Genomic DNA, 23,189 nt, shown 5'->3' on the forward strand with positions numbered 1-23,189 from the left:
GGCATTAGACAAGAATGACACATGGGATCTGGTAGAACTTCCTAAAGACAGAAAAACTGTGGGATGTAAATGGGTGTACAAATTGAAAAGGGGTGTTGATGGTTCAAAGGACAGGTACAAAGCAGGGCTGGTCACGAAAGGTTTTTCTCAGAAAGCAGGCATTTATTTTCATGAGATATTTTCACCAGTTGTAAAAATTGTTTCAATTCGAATTGTATTAGCATTAGTTGCCTTACTTGATTTAGAATTACAGCAACTAGATGTTAAAACTGCATTTTTACACGGAGATTTAGATGAGGAGATTTACATGGAACAACCGGAAGGGTTTGTTCAAGATCGCAACAAGAAATTTGTTTGCAAGCTCAAGAAATCATTGTATGGTCTGAAGCAATCGCCTCGACAATGGTACAAGAAATTTGATTCTTTCATGTTGAGTCAAAATTATATAAGAAGTGAATATGATCATTGTGTTTACTTTAAGAAATTAAGTAATGGCATGTCCATTATCTTAGTGTTATATGTTGATGATATGCTTTTAGCAAGCAAAAGCATAACAGAGATCAACAGGTTAAAGGCTCATATGGCTAGGACATTTGATATGAAAGATCTAGGAGCAGCAAGACAAATTTTGGGCATGGAGATTTTCAGAGACAGAAGCAATGGTAAGCTGTGGCTATCACAACAGAAATATATTGAGAAAATACTCTTGAGGTTTGGTATGAACAATGTGAAGCCTATTTCAATCCCTTTAGCTTCCCATTTTAAGCTTTCTTCAAGTTTATGTCCTAATACAAATGAAGAAAAGGAATATATATCTCGAATTCCATATGCCAATGTACTAGGTTGTTTAATGTATGCGATGGTTTGTACTCGACCAAATATTTCACATGCAGTTGGGGTTGTCAGCAGGTATATGGCAAATCCAGGAAAATAACACTGGTCAGCAGTGAAATGGGTGCTTCGGTATTTGAGAGGCACAAGTGATTATTGTATCACTTATAACAAAAGTAGTGAATTTGTTTGTGGATATGTTGATTCCGATTTTGCAGGTGATTTGGATAAGAGAAGGTCAACTTCAGGATATGTCTTTACTCTTGCAAGTGGAGCTATTAGCTGGATGTCAAAGCTACAGAATATTGTTTCTTTATCCACTACTGAAGCAGAATACATAGCTGCTTCGCATGCTTGCAAAGAAGCAGTTTGGTTGAAAGGTTTGATTGGTGAGTTTGGTAGGTTACAAGACAACATCAAGGTATTTTGTGATAGTCAAAGTGTAATTCATTTGGCTAAGAATCCGGCCTATCATAGTAAATCAAAGCATATACCTATCAAGTACCATTTTGTAAGACACGTTATCACTGAAAGGGGTGTTTCTCTTGAAAAAGTGCATACGAAGGCAAACTGTGTAGACATGTTCACGAAACCAGTTTTGTTAGAGAAGCTACATTGGTGTCTGGCTTCTCTTGGCTTGCAGAAAAGATAAAAATAATAAATGAATAGGTTATCAGGCTAATTGTTGTCAAGGTGGAGATTGTTGAGATTTTTTGTTTTATTAAATTTGGCAAAAAATCTCATGTATGTGACAACAATAGGATTAGTTGCTATATTAGCTCCAGTATTTTTTGAGGAGGAGTTAATGCATCCCATATTTGTTGTGAGGGAATTTATGATTCGGTTTTATACTCTAGCTATAAGAAATGTAATCCCGTAGAGGATTGAGAGAGTGTAGAGAAAATAGGGTGAGCTGAGAGTGTGTGTGAAGAATTAAAATTGTTGTAATCTCCTATTGAATAATAACATTGTCGATGCCTTTGTTCTGGTGGATGTAGCCCAGATTGGTCGGGTGAACCACGTTAAAATTGTTATGGTTTTGTGATTTTGTATGTGCTATGTATGTATGTTTATTTTTATTTCCGCTGCGCATTGTTTGGTCTAAGAGTCAATACACTTCTTGATTTCTACAATACGTGTATCAATATTCGTATGTACGTGACCCTTCTTCACAGGGGTCATGTATACTTTTCAAACTTCACATTTTCGTCTTTTCTCAAAATAAACATGTGACAAGATTGTCAATACACTTCTTGATTTCTGCAATACCTGTACCAATATTCATATTATTTGCAATAGTTCCATAATCATCATATTATAATCAAGTTGATATCAACAACATATTTGACATGCAGACTGCCATCAATGACATCACATTAGCCATAATGCCAACAATTGATCTACACAAATTTTGTGGTAGTCCATGACTAAAAATAGGTTAGATCCATCTTAACCCCAAATCTATAGAACATCCAGAGAGATCAAATTTATTAAGGTGCAAATCTTTCCTCAAGCTTGAGTAAATTAATACCTCAAAAAAATTAATATATATAAAAATGTAAAGATAAAATTAAGATCGATCTAAATTAATAATTACAAAAATTTACTTTTAACCTAAAAAAATAAATTACTAATTAATTTATAATATTAAAAAAAAAGTAGTTATTTCTATTTTTTAGGAAATTAAAAAAAATTATAATTAATTTACATCTAATAAAAAAAACACTATTCATAAGTGATTGAACTAAGAGTAATTAGTTACTTTAGAGACACGATACGGAAGAGAAGAAGTGCAACATTCAAAACTATATATGACAACAACAACAAAATTAAATAATTTGTTATTGGTTAAAACTGAATAATTAATCATTTATCAGAATTCATAAGTAATTGAATTCAGAGTAATTAGTTACTTTACGAGCACAATATGGAGGAGATTGTTCATAACTATATATGAATATCAAAAATTGAATAATTATTTATCTATCAAAATTTTATAAATTCAAATATTTATTTTGAAATTTAGTAGGGAATGTGTAATTCTTGCCACATTTTAATTTAGAGTTGATAGCTGATGTGTGTTTCTTGTAAAAAATATTTTGAATAGAAAAACATTATTGTACTTTATAAACATATTTTAAATGAAAAAATATTGTCAACTATAACATAAATTATTACAATTATAATAAAAAGATAAATTATTATATATATTTGGTTAGTTTTAATTAAAAACATTATAAAACATTAATAATCACATTTTCATTGTGCTTACTTGATAGGTTGATATTTCAATTTCAATGTCTACATTAAACAATATAATTTTATATAACTTTACAAAAATAAAGTAATATATATATATATATATATATATATATATATATATATATATATATATATAGATATATCTTATAAATATTTCAGTATAGAATTTAAATAAATTGTTCGAATATCTATATTAACTAATATATTTCAACATGAACTCTCTCTCTACACACACTTTTTGTGTGTGTATATATAATATGTCCATGTTAATGTCTATCTTACTAAAATATTTCAATGCTCAAAACAAAAAAAATATTAAAAGTAAAATAATTGAGTTATTTCTTAATAAGATGAAAATGTCTAACTCATTCAATTTTTAATATAAATTATTAATAATAATAAATTATTCAAAAATACATTTTAAACAATGAAAAATTACACGATATGATATATAGAAAGAAAAAAATCACTATAAATTTATCTTAAAAAATTACATATATAGTATATATAGAGACAAAAAATCAATATAAATCTATCTTAAAAAATTTATCAAGCATTAAAAAAATTAAATCTCAAATGTAATTTTTTTTCCAAATTTCACATAATATACATATAATGAGATTTAATTCCTCATAGCTTTTAATATATCAATGATTAAAATGAATTTATACTAATTTATAATATAATTCTAACCAATTGGTCACAAAATAACTTAAAAAAAAAAAAATATAATTCGAACCGGAAAAGTGAATCTTCTTCGGTCGTGTAGAAACTTGAACGGAAGAAAATAAAGCAATTTTCACTTCGTCCAAAATGGTAGTCACACTTCGCCAGAAATTGACATCTAAGGGGGTGCAGCCTTCTGTCCAAATGCTTTACGGAGTGTGACAATTCAAGTTGAGCGGCACACATGTGCAAGACTTGTCCGTCACTACGAAACAAATTGACTTGTCTCTAGTTAAATGTAGACGTTGTTCTAGTTAGCTGTTGGAAGTTTTGTTTTGCTCTAAGTATTTAATTGATAAAGATAGATTTGATTTTTCAACTTATTTTGACAATGAACTATACTAATTGGTTCGAAACGTGTCGACAATAATTTTTTGAATGTAATTTACGCCCAAATATTTTTTCTTATATTAAAAAACAAATTTTCAGTCATTTTATTTATACTTCATTGCGAAAATGATCACTGACTCCGGATTTTAACAAGTCAATGTGACCAGTGAATCTTCATTCTGTCCAAAAGAATAGTAGAAAGTAAAACAAACAATTGGCACCTCCTCCGGAAAAAGCTCATCATTCACAGACAAATTCAGAAAGTTGAACCATAAAAGTAAAGCAGCATGCCAAATAAAGCTCGTTACTCGCGAAAATTGTGGAAAATAAAGCTCTCCACGCTTCCTCCAAATAAAGGTCACTATTCCCAAAAATTGTGGTGGAGAGCATGACGCGGCTTCCAAAATTCGACACGTTTTATTCCATTCACTACGACGGCATCGTGCCCATATGGACAATTCGCTTGACTCTCAAAAATAATTTTCATGTAGTTTTCCTTTCCTTAGTTATAGCGCACAATTTTCAAAAACAAAACACCCATCCAAGGCTATATTTCCAACCTAATTTTACTAATCATGCTTTCCTCTTATTAGTCCCTGTTTTTTTTTGGTTATTAGTGCTTGTTGTCTCGCATGAGACCATAGCAATCGAAATCGGTTGTTTATCATTACTTTGTGTCACAATTAAGCTAAATTTTTCAGTGGATCTTATTTCATCATCTTATTTGGCCTCTTCCGAGACGGAGAGGCAAAAACCATATATTATGTTGAATTTATTTGGTTCATATTTTCAAAGTGTAAACTAATGCTATTTTCAAAGTATAAACTAATGCTAGCATTAGTTTAGAGGTATTAAATGTTATGCTATTTAGTGAGCCATCCTTATGTGTTATGATAGACTGTCCAATCTTTGGTGAGTGCATCGACCACACTCACTTCTCTCTAAGAACACATTGGTTGCGTGCATGTCATTGAATAACACCTCATGAAAGCAATGTCACTGAGGATGCTTCCCTTCTATTTATCGGAGCACGGAGCATTGAGCAAGCCCTTCTAGTTATCGGAGCACGAAGGACTGAGCAGGCAGTGAACCTTCAGTTAAGTCAAGAGCCCAACTCTACTCTTCCTTTAAAGAGCCACGAAGGAGCTATTTATGCCTGGATCTTAAAATGTTCATATGATAACTCTACCCTTCCTTTAAAGAGCCACGAAGGAGCTATTTATGCCTGGATCTTAAAATGTTCATACGATAGTTGCAGGCCTCATCCAAGAAATGGAGCTCAACAAGTGACCTTAATCGCCAACTTGCTGCAAATGCAAAATATCATTGTTAGTGCTCTGCATATCTTAATTTGCTATATCACGATTCTTGGTAAGCACATAATTACCTCAAACAGTAACAACGAAGCTAAGAATTCATTTAAGCTTCTTGTTGTAGAAAAGGAAATTGAAAGACCATTTGCAATACAGAAATATCCAGGTTAAGAAGCTTATATTTTACGGAAAGCTGGTTAAGGTCAATAAATTTTATAGAAGCATAAATTCAATTGAAATAGGGTGAATTCATTAGAGTGAATAGATTGAATGGCTTCATTGAATTCTTATAAGTTTTATGCCAATTCCACATATATATGGGCATACATCTATGCTACTATCCAAAAATAGAACTGTAGTAGATGCTGAATTTATTGAAGGTTGGGGAGACAATTTATTTCAAAACCGGGGAGTATATAAAAATTTCTTTGATTAAGGCATTGAGAACAGTGATTAAGAGTTATATCATGGCTTAGTCTTTTAGGTGCACCTGCAGGTAGCATAGAAAGCAACACTTGTCTCACAACTTATTGTTCTTGTTTTGACATTCTTCCTTATATTACACTTCTTGAATACTCTTCTCCCCTGCAAGAATCCAGTTCAAGCGTTTATGTTCTTAACCACTGCAATCCAATGAGTGATTACAATGAATTTGACAAATAAAATGTAATATGCAATTGCACTATGAAGATATGGACATTCGAGCTCCAATAGGGGAATGTAGTCCATTCGCTTTGAAAATAAATCCACCAACCTAATATTAAAACTTGAAATATGTAAAAACATGCCAACATAAGAAATATTGGTTTCTATTTCATTTCAAAGCTATATATGAAATGACATGCATTTTTACCTCTTCCACAACTTTATAGATGTTATCCAGAACGTTATCGCCCCCATTTTCTACAAACCACATTTGCAATTCAAGAAATAAAAGAAAATTTCATTAAGTTACTCGAAAAAAAGAATGTCTGATACATTATAGTTGTTTAAACCCGAAGGATCTCCTACTATAGTCCCTGAAGCAAGCACAACAACTTGGCTTCTCCATTCTCTTTCTGGTCAAACCAAAGACGACGTGGGGAGGTTCAACTTGTCAGCATGCGGCAGAGCCTCTCCAATTTATCAGAAGAGATATGCAACCTCCTAGCCCTGCCTTCCTCCCTGGGCTCTCTCATCTGGCTAAAAGTTGTTTTCAACCCCATCGATTATCTCTCTACAATGAAAGAATTGTTCATTTGGCTATTGACCAGTACATTGGGTCATAATAGATTCACTGGAGCCCTGGCATTATGAGTGCAAAGACAGATTCGTTATGTTGGGTGCACATTTCGAAAGAAAGCAGGCGTCTCATCGTTACTCTACAACTTTTATATTTTTATTGGACTATATTTAATGTTAATTTTATACTTTTCATTATTATTGCAAATGGCCAATAACATTATTTTATTGACTAAGGACTGCAATCTATAGATCTGCGTGTTAACCACTTTTCCTCTCATATGCTTATGTTCGGGTTGTGCGAGATGACAAACTAGAACCTGAGGCATTAGGTTGGGATGTTGAGGACTATGTATTGTCAAGGGGTGGTCTCCCACCCTAGAATGAATTAGCCATAATTCACCCAAAGGGATGGGCCTAGGCATGGCATTATGGATGGAACTACTTATGCTAATGATGTTTATGCTTATAGTTAAGCAAGCGACTCTATTGATGCTACATTTGATTCTTAGTCGATATGCTTTTACTAAAATTAGTGCTATTGAAACCATTTCTTATATTGTTGCTTACCTTGCTACTCGTGCTGGTGATATAGCTACTATTGATGCTAGATCATATGCTTAAACGAGTTCTGTTGTTGTTAGTATTGGTAGTGGATAAGCTACTCATGTTGTTACTGCTAGATAAGTTGATGCTAGGTCTACTACTGGTGCTAGGTCAGGAACTACCAGTACTGGTGCTAACCTTTTTGTATGAGTAAACCGCTGAATCGACTGCTTTACCAACTAGAAAGGGCTCCTCTCAACGAATAAATTTGATTCTAGGGATAACAACAAATCCATCTGACTGATCCCACTTCTTACGTTCTCTACTTCCTTTTTCTCAGAATTTCTTCCCCCTCCATTCCAGGATCAGGAACTCTTGCAACAGAGGTTGATTGAAATTCTAGAGTCAGTGGATTCTCTACTTTAATGGTGGGCCCTTCATTTTCCATATTCAACCTTGCCTCTAAATTGATAAAATTTGAATTTGTCCTACCTTGCCTCCCATATATTAATGAGAGTAGGGAAATCTTCAATAACATGATTACGAACTTGGCATTGTGTACACCAGGGTCGTTGAGACAATGGACAATTGCAAGTGAGATGGCGCACCTCATCACAATTCTCCATCTGCTCTTACAGAGCATCTAAGGATTTTCACTTCTCTTTTCTATGAGTACTGGATGCCTAAGTCAGGGGGACCTAGGTGGATTTGGCTTCAGTTTTGACCTTGTTAAACTAAACATAGTTATCCACCAGTAGCATTCAGCAGTTTATTCAACAATATGTTATCCACCAATAGCATTCAACAATTTATTCAACAATATGTTATCCACCAGTAGCATTCAACAGTTTATTCAACAGAGATATGTTATCCACCAGAGGGTACGTTCTTTGTGAACACTGAATCTCTGTTGGCCTCATTAAAGTTGTTGAAGACATTTTTGGTCTAATTTTGCATTAGTCATTGTATTCTAGAGATCATCTTCTTCGATTTTGCCTGTAATTATTTTATTATGATAACCTTTCCTTTCACCTTTTCTTTTTTATTTTTACAGCTAGTTTTTATCTTTAATACAAACCTCTAGTATTATTCAAAACCTTTAGTTGTACCCTCGTTCAAGAAATTTGTGTGACAAAGAATATTATGTTGCATGAACTTAGGCACTGCATACAGAGGTAGAAATAAAATCTTAGTTTAAAATCATACATTATGTCTTTGCTACCTATTTTTCAACACCTAAGAATGAATCACGCGTCACATTACCAAACAGATACATGGCTTTAGGCTATAGTTGAAGCACAAGCCTTAATTCTTGGTTACCCCATGTGGTTAAGTAATTATAGAGGAAGTGTTAGCCTACGTGAAGTATACATGGCTTCGGGCTAAAAACCGAACAGTTGATAAAGTGATGATCAAAATACCGCTATAGAAAGTTATTATTGTCTTGTTTTCGACATCTAAAGACTCCTCAAAGGAAGTGCATGAATTAACTTTGGTATCAAGGGATCTCTCGCTCTTGAATATGAGGCCTTACCTACCTCTTGGTTGAAGAGTTTTAACAGAATATCATACCCATTGAATGTGCATGCTGCTAGTGTTGGATGGGTTTGCCTGAATTTTAATTCAGGTACACATTGTTTGGATTGACGAATTCAGGCAACCAATTTTTTAGTTATATATATGGTTGGAATTCAACTAATACCCAAATTTCGAAACTCTTATGGTTTTCCTGTACACGCACTTTCTGCTTTTATATTTTGTTTGAATTCAACCATTAATACCCAACTTGCGAGGTTTTTTTATTGAATTTTTGGATGCCCAATTCGGATTTGTTTTCCATGGGTTGAAATCTGTGACACCCAATTAGCATTTGTTAGTTTTTAATTGAAATTCAAACACACCTAGTAAGGATCTTGGCTTTGAGGAGTCATGATGCTGACCAGTCTTGAAGAGAATAAAATTGATGCAGAGGAAATGGATCCCCTCAACTCTTCTAGGAGTATTTCCTTTCCTAAGGTTGTTCTTACTCAAATCCGACCCCAAACTGTATCCAACTTATAGCCAATTGTGGCCCACAAGAAGCAATTTCATTAGTCAAGAATGTGGAATGAAGTTATTTTGTATAAGCGGGAGCCAAGCTGTAAAGTAACCAATATGCAAGCTGAGTATCAAAGCCTGAGTATCCACACCCAGCAGCCCAGTCGAGTAGCTGAGTATCGAAGTAGAGTATCCAAGCGTAGTATGAGTATCGAAGTCAGTATCCCAGGATCCAAGGTCTCGGTAGATTAGTATTGTAATAGAAATGTATACCGAATGTATATAAAAACCCCATGGTATGCATAATGTAATTTTTTCAGGACGAAAAAGCATGATTGTATTATATAAGATATATAAAGAGGTATATTTGTACATTCGCTTGAACATTTGAATATGACCCATATAGCTGGATCATTTTAAGCAAAAAACATGGAACATATCCCAAAAAAATGGCAAGGCTCTGCCAGGAAAACCGACAGAACCAGCTACAAGATTTTCTTAGATCATAGTGTTGCCAGGAAAACCAATAGATCATAGACTAACATCCAGCTTTAAGATTTTCTTAGATCATAAAGTTGCCATAGGAGAAAAAGTTTCACGGAAGAGAAACAAGAAGCAACATTTTTTTAAAACAAACATAAGGCGAAGGAGAAAACCCATGTATACCTGTGAGACTGCTTTCATAAAATTAGAAATCAGGAAGAGAAAATTCCTGGATAGTGAATATTTTCCCTTCAGAAGATACCTGCAAAAACCAAGAACCTGGAGCCGAAAGAAGACCTTCCTTTGACAACAAGTCTGCCTGCTGATTTTGAGCCCGGCTGATATGATGAATTGAGCATCCATCCAAATTTCCCCAGAAAAAATTGATCCTATCCATCCATCCTACGAGGTGTGGCATGAAAATATTATTTTTTCTTGAGACATAATCCACCATTACTTTTGAATCTCCAAACACTGAGACATCCTGAATGTTTAGAAAGAGGAAAAAATTTAGAAGGCCAGCGAGGGCCATCGCCTCCGCTTTGCTGTTGGAGCCTCTCCCCCCGTTCCAGTGGATGAAAAATTGGTTATTTTCATTTGATAAAATGTGAACTCCACAGCCACAAGAACCTTTCTGTTCAGCTCCATCAAAGTATGCCCTTGGAAAATTTGAGTGTTCCTTTGAAAGTTCTTTACAGGCCTCCTTTTTTTGCATAAGAGTCTTTTGCGGGAGAGCTTCAAAGAGAGAAACAATATTGAAAAAGATATCCAAGAAAGGATATTTCCTGTCATTGAAAATAGAGTTGTTTCGCCACTTCCAAATGCTCCACAGAGTGATAGTGAATAATGTTTTCCATGACTCCTTTTGCTCACTGCACCAAAGAAACGCTTCAATAATTGAAGCGTGTGACTTGTGCTGGATTCCATAACAACTCTACAAAGCTTGCCATAATTGCTGAGATCTTTTACAGTTTAAAAATAAGTGACAGTTGTTTTCCTCCTCTGACCTGCAAATAGGACATAAACCAGGACCTTGCCATCCCCTCTTCTTTAAGTTTTCCCAAGATAAATTCTTGTTATGGAAAGTCAGCCAAGAGAAGAAAATCATTTTGGAAGGGCATCCAGCCTTCCAAAAAATACAAGGGAAAGAAGGATTGTGAGGGGACTCCTTTAGACCAATTAGATTCTGATATACATCTTTTACACGGACAGTATTCATCTCTTTTGAATTTTTCCAAATGAGACAATCAGACTCCAATGAGCGGAAAATACCGCAATTCCTTAGGCACGTCCTGATGTGTTCCCATTGAAGAGCGATATCAACCGACATTTCCAAGATTCCTGCTTCTTTCCAAAGTGGAATAGATCCCTACAAGCCAGCAATCAAACTGTTCCAAAAGAAAAGACCCTTCCTATGAAAAAAAATTTATAAAGATTCAGGCACATTGATCTCCTCGGCACCACTCAGGAATTGGTCTTTTCCAATAAGGATCTTATTGCCAGTTTGGAAACGCCAAATTAAGTTCTTCAAGAAATAACTTTCTATCTTACAAAGGCTTAACCAAATTGAAGACCCATAAGAGGCGCCTATCCTTCCCTCCCTGAACCAAAATAATAAATCCTTTCTGCCCAAGTATTTCTTCTGAATTGTGAGACTCCATGGACCTTCTCCATGAATCGCTCTCCACAAAGACTTGCATAAGAGTGCCTTCCTGAAAGTGCGCAAATCAAGAAAACCCCATCCTCCCATACTCTTCGGCAAAGAGATACTAGATAATTTTGAGAGATGATATTTCCTTTTTTCCGCTTGACCACCCCAAATAAAATTCGCAGTTAGCTTATTCATTTTTTGAATTATGCTCGCAGGAAGAAAATATAAATGTGCCCAGTAAACTGTGAGTTGATTTAATACTGATTGCACCAAGGTCACTCTTCCCACTAGAGAAAGGCATCTATATTCCCAAACTGAAATCTTCTTGTAGTAACGATCTGGAATCCATTGCCATTCTATCTTTGAATATCCATTTGCCTTTATCTGAAAACCTAAATATTTAATTCCAAGACTGATGGATTGTGCCCCAATTGCAAAAAGGTCGGATAACCATTCAACTTCTTCTTGGTTGATATCATTGTGGTAGATTATTGTGTTTGCATTGTTTATTTGCAATCCTGTAGCCTTTTGAAAATTCTTAAGGATTTCATAAAAGCATAACTAGGTGAATCTGCATATCATTCTGAACATAATAATATCATCCACAAATAAATTGTGTGAAATTGAATTATTTTTGCAGATTTTCAGAGGACGGGAGTTATTTTCCTTGATGGCCTTGTTTATATGGAGGCTAAGCAAATTCATAGCTAAGATGAACAAAAGCGGCGATAGGGAACAACCTTGGCGAAGACCTCTAGCTGCAAGGAAAAAAAGAGATGGAATCTCGTTAATGATGATCGCATAGTTCACCTTCTCAACACAAGCCATGATCCAGTTAATCATGCTGGCTCTTAAACCAACTTTTGCGAGTAAGCACCTGGTGAAGCCCCAATCAAGGCAATCATATGCCTTGCGGAGGTCGATCTTGAGGACGACAACATCACTTTTTTTAGAGTGTATGGCAAACAGACCTTCTTGTGTGTTTGCAACTGCGTCCAAAATATTTCTTCCCTTTAAAAATCCGTGTTGATCCTTTGTTAGGAATTTTGAAAAAGTTCCTTTGATTCTTTCAGCAATGATCTTTGATATAATTTTGAAAGAGATGTTACAAAGTGAAATCGGTCTGAAGTCCTTGAAAGATTCTGCATCTCCCTTTTTAGGAATGAGTGCTATATTAGTGGAAGAGATTTTTTGATTGATACTGCCTGACATCCTGGATCCTTCCACCATCCTTAACAGATCAGATTTGATAAGATCGAAGAAGTGAATGAAGAATTCTATCGTCCAGCCATCTGGTCCCGGACACTTGTCCCTTTTAAAATATTTTATTGTTCCTAATAGCGCCTCCTCAGATACTGGCTGGAAAATTTGATCATTTAGCTCTTCATTGAACATCTGAGGAAACACTTCAATGCCCCACAAAATATCCTGAATCTTGCAGTCCTCAGATCTTTTGTACTGATTTTCAAAGAATTTCACCGCCTCGTTAGAAATGTCCTGTTGGGAAAATAGGAAACCATCTCTTCCATCACTTGTTTTCCAAATAGAATTCTTTTCACGTCTGGAGTTGGCGAATTTATGAAAAAAAATTGTATTATTGTCCCCTTCCTTAAGCCATATCGCCCTGCTCTTCAATCTCCAGAAAGATTCCTCCTGTTCTAAAATTTTCAGTTTTTTCTTTTGTAGCTCCTTTATCCGGCATCTCGTTTTAAAGGATAGTGTATGAGTAGCCATAGCTTCCGAGGCGCTGTCTAATTCCTTTTGAATTTCCCGGAAATCATTCCTGTTTGATTACCTTTTCTTGAACTGCCACTCTTTTACCACCTTTCGAATGGATTTCATTTTGTCCCTGAAATTCATTAAAAGTGGGAAAGATTCGGGAGACGACATTGCACTCCAGGATTTTATTATGATATCATTAAACTCTGAATCTTCCAGACATGATCTATTGAATTTGAAAGAGTAGCCTCTTCTAAACCCCTTTTCCCTCCAGCCTAACATAATCGGTCTATGATCAGATATGAAGACATTCTCAATCGATGAGAATGGCATGCCCATCTTATCAATTAGGCTAGCATGAAGAATAAATCTATCTAGTCTCTTGGCTATATAAGATTTCTCGGATCTTCCATTTTCCCACGTCGGAAGAAATTTGGGAAGGAGAATATCAACAGAGTTCCTGCTTAGAAGCTCATTTTTTATTCTGTCAGCAAGGGGATCCTTTTTCTTTTTGATGCCCCAGATTTCATCCATATTTAAGGTGATATTAAGGTCTCCTGCAATCAATAAAAATTCAACGTCAAGAATTTCTGAAGCGAAAAATTTCTCCCAGAAATGCAATCTGTTCTTGTAGGGAGCATATATATTCAAAATGTTTATTGGACATTTATGCCCCCTCATTTGTGCCGAGATGAGAATGCCCGCCAGACAACTATATGTTTTTGCTTTGATCCAGTCAAGATCCCATAACATCACTAACCCGCCAGAAAGGCCATTAGCTTCCAAAGAGGAAATGTGCCAAGAGGGGAACATCTTCCTGAAATAAGAAATTGCTACAAAAGAGGCATGCATGGTCTCTTGAATTAAAATGATTTTGGGGCTTGTTGAAAGGAAAAGATTCTTTAAGTCCAAAAATCTTTGGTCTGCCCCCAGACCTCTAATGTTCATGGATATGATAAATTTCATTTAGAAGGTATTCTGGCCATGCTTGCTCTAAGAGGCCTTTCTTCTGTCATATCAATGATAGGAATATCTATAAGAAATAGATTAATGATTCCTCTGCCTTCTGCATCACCCCTCCCCCTGAAGTGTTTACTGCCCATGTTGTTTTTTCTCCTCACCGTAATGTTATTTGCAGAATTGGGGCTTATTTGAGGAGATTTTCGATTTCCAGGCTTATGAATGGTCAGAGGCTTGAGCTCCAGTGATTTCTTGCTTAGTAGATAGTCCAAATCACAACTGATCAATTTTGTAGGCGAGGATATAGGAGAATTAACAGGGGTGGGAGTATTCAGAGGCTCTTTTCCAGATTTTTTCATAATTGGGGATGGAGATGAGGATTGAATAATGTGGACCTCCTTGCTGATATTTATTAAAGGTTGAGGGACCGGGGGAGGATTAGGAACTTCATGATCAGAGGTTGGCTCCAGAGGGGGCATTGGAGGATTAGGAACTTCATGATCAGACGTTGTCTCCAGAGGGGGCATAGAAGGCGATATAATATACAAAGGGTTTGGAATTTTGAGCGACGGTGGAGTTTGCTTATGGTCTTCACTACACGCCCTAAGCTGATCATTCGACGCCGAAGGGGACTGACTATTTGAAAATGCTAACTTTTCCGATCCTGTGGAAGGAGATTTTATCCTATAAGACTTTGCTGCGAAATGTGGGGTGCCATGATGCTTTCGGCCTCTTATAGGGCACTGTGTGAAATTCTTGATTAGATGACCTGTGCGGTGGCAAGCTGAGCATCTAAAGGGGACTCCCCGGAAATCCAGCCTCTGTCTAATTTTTAACTCCCTCCAGAAGATATCAATGTGGTCCAGAAATCCTCCTCTGTAGGCTTTATCTATCAGAATCCAATCCACTCTTTTATCTTTCTCTCCTAAACATCACAGATCAACATAAACACATATCCCTATGGCATTTCCTATCTCTACTAAGGTTTCCTTTGACCATAACTCCAGGGGCAGTTCGGGTAGTTTAACCTAAATTAAGTTGTTTGTAGGGGTATTCTTTAACGGGTTATAACCCAAATACCATTTGTGCAATGCCAAAAAACTTCTTCCATAAACCCATTGTTGCTTCAGAATGGTTTCTAGGTCACCAGAACTAAGAAAATGAAAGCAATACCACTCCTTTAATAATCTGGCCGCAATAGGAATATATCCTATTAATGGTTTCCATTGCACCTTGAGCCATCTTCTCATTTTTTGGTCATCCATCTCCGAGAAGTGCCACCGGCCTACCAGAGCATTATCCTGGAGGCTTCCTATGCGGTCTGCCAGGTCATCGCTATCAATTTTAATGGTTGCAGGAGGGGGAATAGTTTTTACAGGCTTTAGATTTTTTCGTGAATAGCCTTCATGATATGCCTTTCCTTTTAGTTCTACCTCGGTTTGACCTTTTCTTTGGGGCAGCCTTACTCGATCGTTACCATCCATGTCAACTTGTGGGCCCAAGGGCTGAATCAGCATGTCATCCAGGGTGGACTGCCATTCATTAGACAGCTTGGCGCTATCGTGGAGGGATTCCACCTGAATGGCCACTTGTATCATGGCCTCCATGGCAGATGTGTCGGATTGGAAATCCATTCATAAAGAGCTCACCTAAACCTTACCTCATGGGTACTGGAAGAAATCCAAAAAGGATATATGTCAGACACTGCAAACTGATAGGATGGATGATCTCTGACTAAAATTCCCGGAGAAAGAAGGATCAAACAAAGCTCCACTGGCCGAAGCACTGACAAGAGGAAGCCTCAGGAACAAAAGGCACCTTTTTCAAAAGGAGAAATTTCAAATTAGGAGGCCAGTTGTCCACCTACTTAAAGAAGGATGGCGATATCATGAGTTGGGCAATGACAGGAAAGGAAGGTTTTATAAAAATGACGGCTTTCTTTATTCAGGAATTCAGCTCTTGTCCCAAGTAGGATTAAATATCCCGAAAAGCATAAGATATGGATCTAAAGGACTCTACCCGAGAAACAACCTAGAAAAGGGATGGGAATTAAAACTTGTACCACATACCAAAATCCGGCATCTCAGGGAAAGATCCGGCCTGGAAAGACTAGGGAGATTAGAGTGGTGTGAACAAAGAGCCGAAAACTGAGCTATATTTCATAGATCTTTCCAATCTTGGAGCAAAACTTTAGTCCGGATTCAGCGAAAACTCATGCCTTACCAGAACGAATTTCTTCATGATGCTTCTTCAGGACATACTATGCAACAACAAAATATCTCGCAGACACACCACCAAGGTCCTAACTTAAAGCAGAAGTCTGAGCATGGCTTGGTAATGACACAATAATTTTGAAACTTTAAAACCGATTTCCATGACCAACGTGAAATTGATTTTCCGAACATGTGAATTCCAAATGTATACCAAAGAATGAAAAGAAAGCATAACTTCTAAAATGAACCAGCCTTTTTTAGGATTAAAACTAAGATTCAACTTCAGAACAATATTCACATAACCAATTTTCAAAAGCTGGGATTTTCCTTTAGACAAAAAAACCTTATGACCATAAACGCATAATAAGTAGGCCAGAAAAAACTAACCTGGAGCCACAGGCGAGTGAGGGCGATGTACAAACGGTAAATGAAGAGAAACACCGCGGCCAAAGAGAAACCGAAGCCAGAAGCATAAGAATGGCAGCAAAATTTCCAATATAAGGTGGGGAGAAAAAACAATCTCACCACCACGTAATGAGTACGCAGGGAGGAGAAAGGAGGATTTCCGCTTGTTATGGAAAAGCTTCAGTCAGAATGCCAGTCAGAAAAAGGGGAACGGAACTAAGCCTAAGACATTCAGAGCTCTATTCTGACAGGTGTTATCGGTTGAGTAGAGTGAAAAAATAAGCAGAGACTCTTCAGGGGAAAACTGGCATAAGGAGACGAGTTTTGTAAAAAGGCTAAAAACGATATGCAAAGGATCGATATGCTACGCACCTATGCTTAGTTTATAGGCTGACAGTCCACTAACGCGGTCTCTGGTTGGATATCGTTACTGGCACACCATCGCTCGGCCGCCGCGCTCCCACATTTTCCAGCTTTAATGGTCATGGTATGCATAATGTATTATAATGCTTTGAAGTCCAGATTTTTCGATGGTGTGAAACCCCAACCATCTCGACATTGCGCACAAAAACATAAGAATTTTAGGATTTCCCTTTTATTTGCACATATTTTATATTTTCTTTAATTACTATAATTCAGGTATAATTTTCATGTTATTTAATTATTGTTCCATGATTTACTTCATCTTTAATTACTGTAATTAAGGTATAATTTCCCTTCTGTCTTTGTTCTGCTTTTAATTTTAGATGATTAATATTTTCTAATTTTCCTCTCTTTCGAGTTACTTCGATCTTGTTTTTAATTTGGTTGATTCTCAATTTATTTTTATTTTTTTCAGTCATTTTGTATTTTTGTTATAGATTGTATTTTGAGGCTCAGCCTTAAAATATCAAAAAAAAATATGATAATGTATCTCATCATGTCATAATGTCATAGACTCATATACAATAAAATTAAAGTCTAATCCTATTGATTTCCTCTGCCCCTCTTACGAGAAAATATCACAGCTTTCTCTTTCCCTCTAGATGTAGATGCTGGTGCCTGTGCTGGTGGAAATGGCAATGGAGTCTGATGTGCTCTAGAAGCTGAAGAAGTAGAAGTATGAGCTACAGGAGGTAGACCACGTCCTCTACTGGTCCTAGTGGTAGCCCGGGTAGGCGGTGTCACCTCCTCCTCCTGCTCTTCCTCCTCCACCTGCTCCTCCTCCTCCTCCTCCTCCCCCTCATCCTGCACTAAGCAATCATCAGTAGAATCCATGAGAGGCCTCTCGACCTCAACCCTCCATGCAACAGTGGTGTCAATCCCATCCAATGAGATGGCATCCACATCAGGTGTCCTCTCAAGTTGCCTTACCCACAATCGAAGATTGTAGTAGACGTAGACCATGTCATTAAGTCGTTGGGACTCCAACTTGTACAAAGATGATGAAATAATAATCAATAAATCCAAATTTTCATTATAAATCGTGCTGCCACGGACCCCCGAGCTTTTTTACGAAAAAAGCGCACTTTTTTAAAAAAAAACGCGCTTTTTCGAAAAAAGCGCCAAAAAAAATTTTAGGCGTTTTTTTCCCATAAAAAGCGCGATTAAATCGGCTTAGGGAAAAAAGCGCAATTTAATCGCGATTTTAACAACACTGGTAAAATCCCCAGGCCCCACTGTTAGCAAATTCACCCGGAGGCTTGCTGCCAGGATCAGCGAGAATACTGTGATTACAGTGTCTCTGGGTAAGGTGCCAAGGCTGGGATTTTCTCCGACAGGCCAATATCTACTTTCTGAGATCCCTAGTGTGGAGAGTCTTCCGTCCCAGCACCATTATGGAGAAAAGGATGAGGAGAGCTCAAAACAACCATATAGCACACTATCGAGCTCACCTAGATAATCAAATTTAGTTGTGGTTAGGTAATTCACCAGTTAATATTTGTCAACTGTTAGAATTCATGGTGAAAACCTTCCAAGATCTCTTTTAGTTGAGTTTGAGTAGTTCTTAGGTTTCTTTTGTGACTGGTGATTCTTTTTGTGACAACCTTTGAACAAGAAAAATATATTGTTTATTCCCATATTGAATCAGTAGGGCAGATGAGATGGTCCATGACTGTCTCTGAGAACCTGTATTCACCATGCATAAACATTTTATGCATATTGTACTATGTATATAGTTTACAAATTATCACATAACTTGAAACAAAATATGTGAACATCATTGTATGAGGGATTATAGATGGTAGATTGTCAAACAATTAACCCCTTTACAATGGCTCTATCGGTATCTATATGAGTGGTCTCCTACACAGGAAGCTCTTTTTGGTACATGTTCATGTCAATTGGTGCTAAGTTCTCCAACTCAAACAGATCAGAACTTCAACAACACAACCATTTAATTAATGACATTAAAGGGGATCCTTTTCATTGTATCAAACGGTTCCATTTTAGAATGAAGTTGATTTTCCACATACCCTATGAAGTTTATAGTAAACGTGGATATACCCCAATGCCAAAAAACGATTATAGACAAGGCTAAATCTTAGAAAAGATAGCATACAAAGATGAAGCACAAAGGCTTTCACTCTAGATTAATTACATTGGAGTATGCAGTTATATTTAGAATTTCAGTTGAGTAGAATTTTTAATGCCCAGTTGAGTCAGTATCATTTTTCATTTCAGTAATCCTCAACATCTTTGACCCTTCAATGTTTTCTATATCTAGTATGGCTTGACCCGAGTCAGCAACAACTTCTTCATCCTCTTCTTCATAAGCTGCAGAAGTCGAATTCTCAAAACCACCCTCAAAAATACCTTTGGTAACCCTAGAAGGCATGGGGGCAGGAGGCATTAGAACTGATGATTTTTTCCTTGGAGGTAAAACTAGAATATTGCCACCCAAATCAGCTACAAGCATGTTAATAATGTCAGCAAGACCATGTAATAATGTAGTGGCATAAGCAAGGTGCAGGTGCCCAGACTCCAAAATATTGATCTTCTCTCGAATATCACCTAAATATAGTGCAATGTGAAATTGGCCCATGACATTATTTTTCATTTCAGCAATCCTCAACATCTTTGACAATTTGTTTAATTTACTAGTTATGAGATGTAGAAAATAAAGCCTCTCAAAATTATTTGTCCTTCGATAGGCATACTCTACAATGCCAACATTACCTTGTCTAAGGGCCTCCATTCCTAGCATGTGCGAACGATCCTTCTCATCAATTTCTTTTGCAGAAACAACAAATATTTTAATATTTCCACTCTCTATTTCCAAATTGAATAAAGTTTTCTCATCTCTGACAAAGTGAAAAGCCACTTCTGGAAATCCCTTCTAATGCAGGTAAGCTATGATTTCCTGATGACAAAGCTGAGATTTCCTAATTTTGATCTACAAAGTAAGTTGTTTTTCCCTGCATAGAAAAGTGCATCTGCTGTGACTAGAAAATTGAACTTTTTGGTCACCTAATTTTTTAAATTCTTGATAGTGACTTTATTCTAATTCTTATACATAACAAAAAATATATTGTGAGCCACAAAGTCAACAGATCCTCCTAATCACTTCTTTGCCTATTGTATTGTATCACTCCTGCCATGATTATCCTTTGGAGCAGCATAAAGTTCATAAGAACCACTATCAGTATCTTAATGTTTGTCAGAAAATCTCATTGCGTAGGAAACGAAGAGGGATTGTTTATACTATTGAGCTATTTTACTGCTGGATTTGAGGATAATGTGTCAATTTTGTTGAGGCTGACAGCACTGTAAAAACACATTATTGAGGCTGACAACATTGTAAACCCACTGTAGAATCTGTTCATGTTACCAAAGCTTCTTCCATATGAATATTATGGATAGCTTACAATTTAGAGGTCCCAAACTTAACTTGTGTAGCTCTCTAGTTGAATCTCGGCGGTACAACTTGAGGAGAAACTAAGTTGAGTTCAAATTATTTGAACGTGTCCTTTTGATTAGACCCCTTCTGTGCATCCCGTGCCCCTGCTCAATTGAATAATCTTGCTCAGTTGAATAACCCACTTGAGTAGCCCATTCAAGGCACGGACTTGTTGCCCTGCAGGCCCCCTTGTTTAATTATGAACCCCAAAAAGCTACTAAAGTAGATTGGTACGTAAAACATGTCTTCAGTGATTGTTAGGAGAAGGTCATCCAGTTCAAATCAAATTAGCAATCATTTAAGTTGCTCATGATTTTATTTATGAGCGAATTGGTGATACAGTTGAATCTATTTATGAGCAAATTGGTGGTATAGTTGAAGTGTGGAGGGTATTATAATATGTTTTTTTTTTAATATGAGATTTCATTGTTATAATGAAAAGTAATAATTAACCAAAAAAATTACAATAGAAAAATAATAATTAACTCAAAAAAAAAATAAGTTTCCTAGTATATGTATTGGTTTCATATAATAATTTGCCTATGTATTGGTTTCCTATAATATAAATATTTAATTTGTATAAATATAAAATTTTCAAACCCATTCATAATGTAGTCTTAAAATATTTATACTAATCTTTACTTTGAAAAATATAAAGTAAATAATTAATATAATAAATAATTGCTATTTATATTTTTCTGAGTTAACATTTTACTATATTTATTTTACACCTAATTCTTGAGATTGGATGAATAAATTGTAAATATGTAAATAATGGGCTTGCCATGGCTATCTCAGGTCGTTGGGAGGATTTTACCAAAGTTTGTTTTGAATTTTATGACAGAGAGGTCAAGAGGGGTTTTGGTCATCTCTACAATATGTTTGTCAAAATCCTCCGACCAACATGCCTTCCCAGAGGTGTTGAGTCTTTTGTGTGGCATTTGGCAGATTGTTTGGATCAGATTAAGCGAGGTCTTGAAGACGTAGCTCTTCAAATGATCCAAATTTGAATAGGAACACAACAAATTACAGATATAACCATAAATACAGAGATGCAGCAGAAATAACACTTCCTTTCATTAATATCAAATAATGAAATATGCTTACAAACAAAATGTAAATGAGACTAGCTCAAGCGATGGTAGCTTATCTCCAAGAAGAGATGTGGCAACTACATGCCTCTGAACTATGTTACAATGAGGTTAAAGGGCCTTTTTATTATTGAACAATACGAGAAAACCATAAACAACTAAAACCCTAACTCGAGGAGATGTAACACCAAGAGTTTATGGCCAGGGTCGTAGCTTGGTCATATCATCTCCGTTTGATGTGCATGATACCTCATTGGAAATATCTCTCTGAGGCATACAACTAAAAATGGGATTTCAAAGAAATCACTTGGAGAAATTGCCAAAAAAAGTCGTTTAAGGTCTCAAAATGGCTTCGGAAGTTATGACCCGAAAAACTACCAAAAATAGTAAATTGTGCTACAATTAAGGAAACTGAAAGAAACAATAGTGAGGGTCCAAGTGGAATAGGAGGTTGGCCACCAATATCTTCCCAGATCATTCCTCCCCGCTTAGGAAGTAGTGGTCTCCATTGCGTTGAGTTCCTCCATGAGATGAGGAAACTTTTGCTGAACTTGGTCCCTAGTGAGCCATTTTCGTTGGTGCAAGAGTTGGTCGGCTTTGACAACTTGATATAGTTGGATCTTCTGCTGGTGAATGTTATTGATCTGTGTGTCCATGATCTGATCAGTTGCAGCTTGTTCCATGCAATCTGGATTTAACTATGTTGGTGTGAGCTATTCTGTAATGTCGGATGTGTCCAATAATGGTGGAAAGTATGGCCAAAGATGATCCACATTGAACACTGGATGTAGGCCAAGGAATGGGGGAATGTTGAGATCAAAAGCATTATCTCCCACAACCTTTGTGATGGTGTATGGCCCATATCAAAGCGGGTGAATCTTGCGGTGGGGCTCAGCGATGCGCTCCTTCTACAAATGTAGCCAAACTTTGTCGCCCACCTGGAACTTGTGTGGCACCCGATGTTGATCATGCCACTGCTTGTACTTAGCATTGACTTTGTCCAATATCTCATGGACCTATTGGAGGATGTGTTGAATTTTCTCAATGAAGCTATTTTCTTTGTCGGCTTCGGATTGGACATGAGTCGAATTTTCCTGAGTCACTGCAAATGGTATGGTCACATCAATGGGACATAGTGGCTGGAATCCCAAGCCCACCTAAAAAGGGTTGTGGCCAGTCAATCTATGGAGAGCTCGGTTGTAGCTGTGATGGACATAGGGGAGGCTATCATCCCATGTGCGTGGATGCTTTGATTTGTACATGCGTAGAATGTGTACAATCATCTTGTTGACAACCTCTATCTGGCCATCAGTTTGGGGATGGAAATCTGTGGACTTAGTGAGCTTAGTGTACAGCATCGACCGGAGACTGGACCAAAATGTACTGAGGAACCCGTTGTCTCGATCTGAGATGATAGACTGTGGGATCCCAAAGTGTACCCACACTCATTCAAAGAATATTTTACCAGTGGCTTCTGCTATGATACTCTTCTTGCAGACCGCCATAATGGTCGTCTTCAAG

Source organism: Pinus tabuliformis, chromosome 1_2 (assembly GCF_031772625.1).
Source record: "Pinus tabuliformis cultivar Carrire ecotype Pingquan chromosome 1_2, CPIR1, whole genome shotgun sequence".
NCBI classification, from domain to species: Eukaryota; Viridiplantae; Streptophyta; class Pinopsida; order Pinales; family Pinaceae; genus Pinus; species Pinus tabuliformis.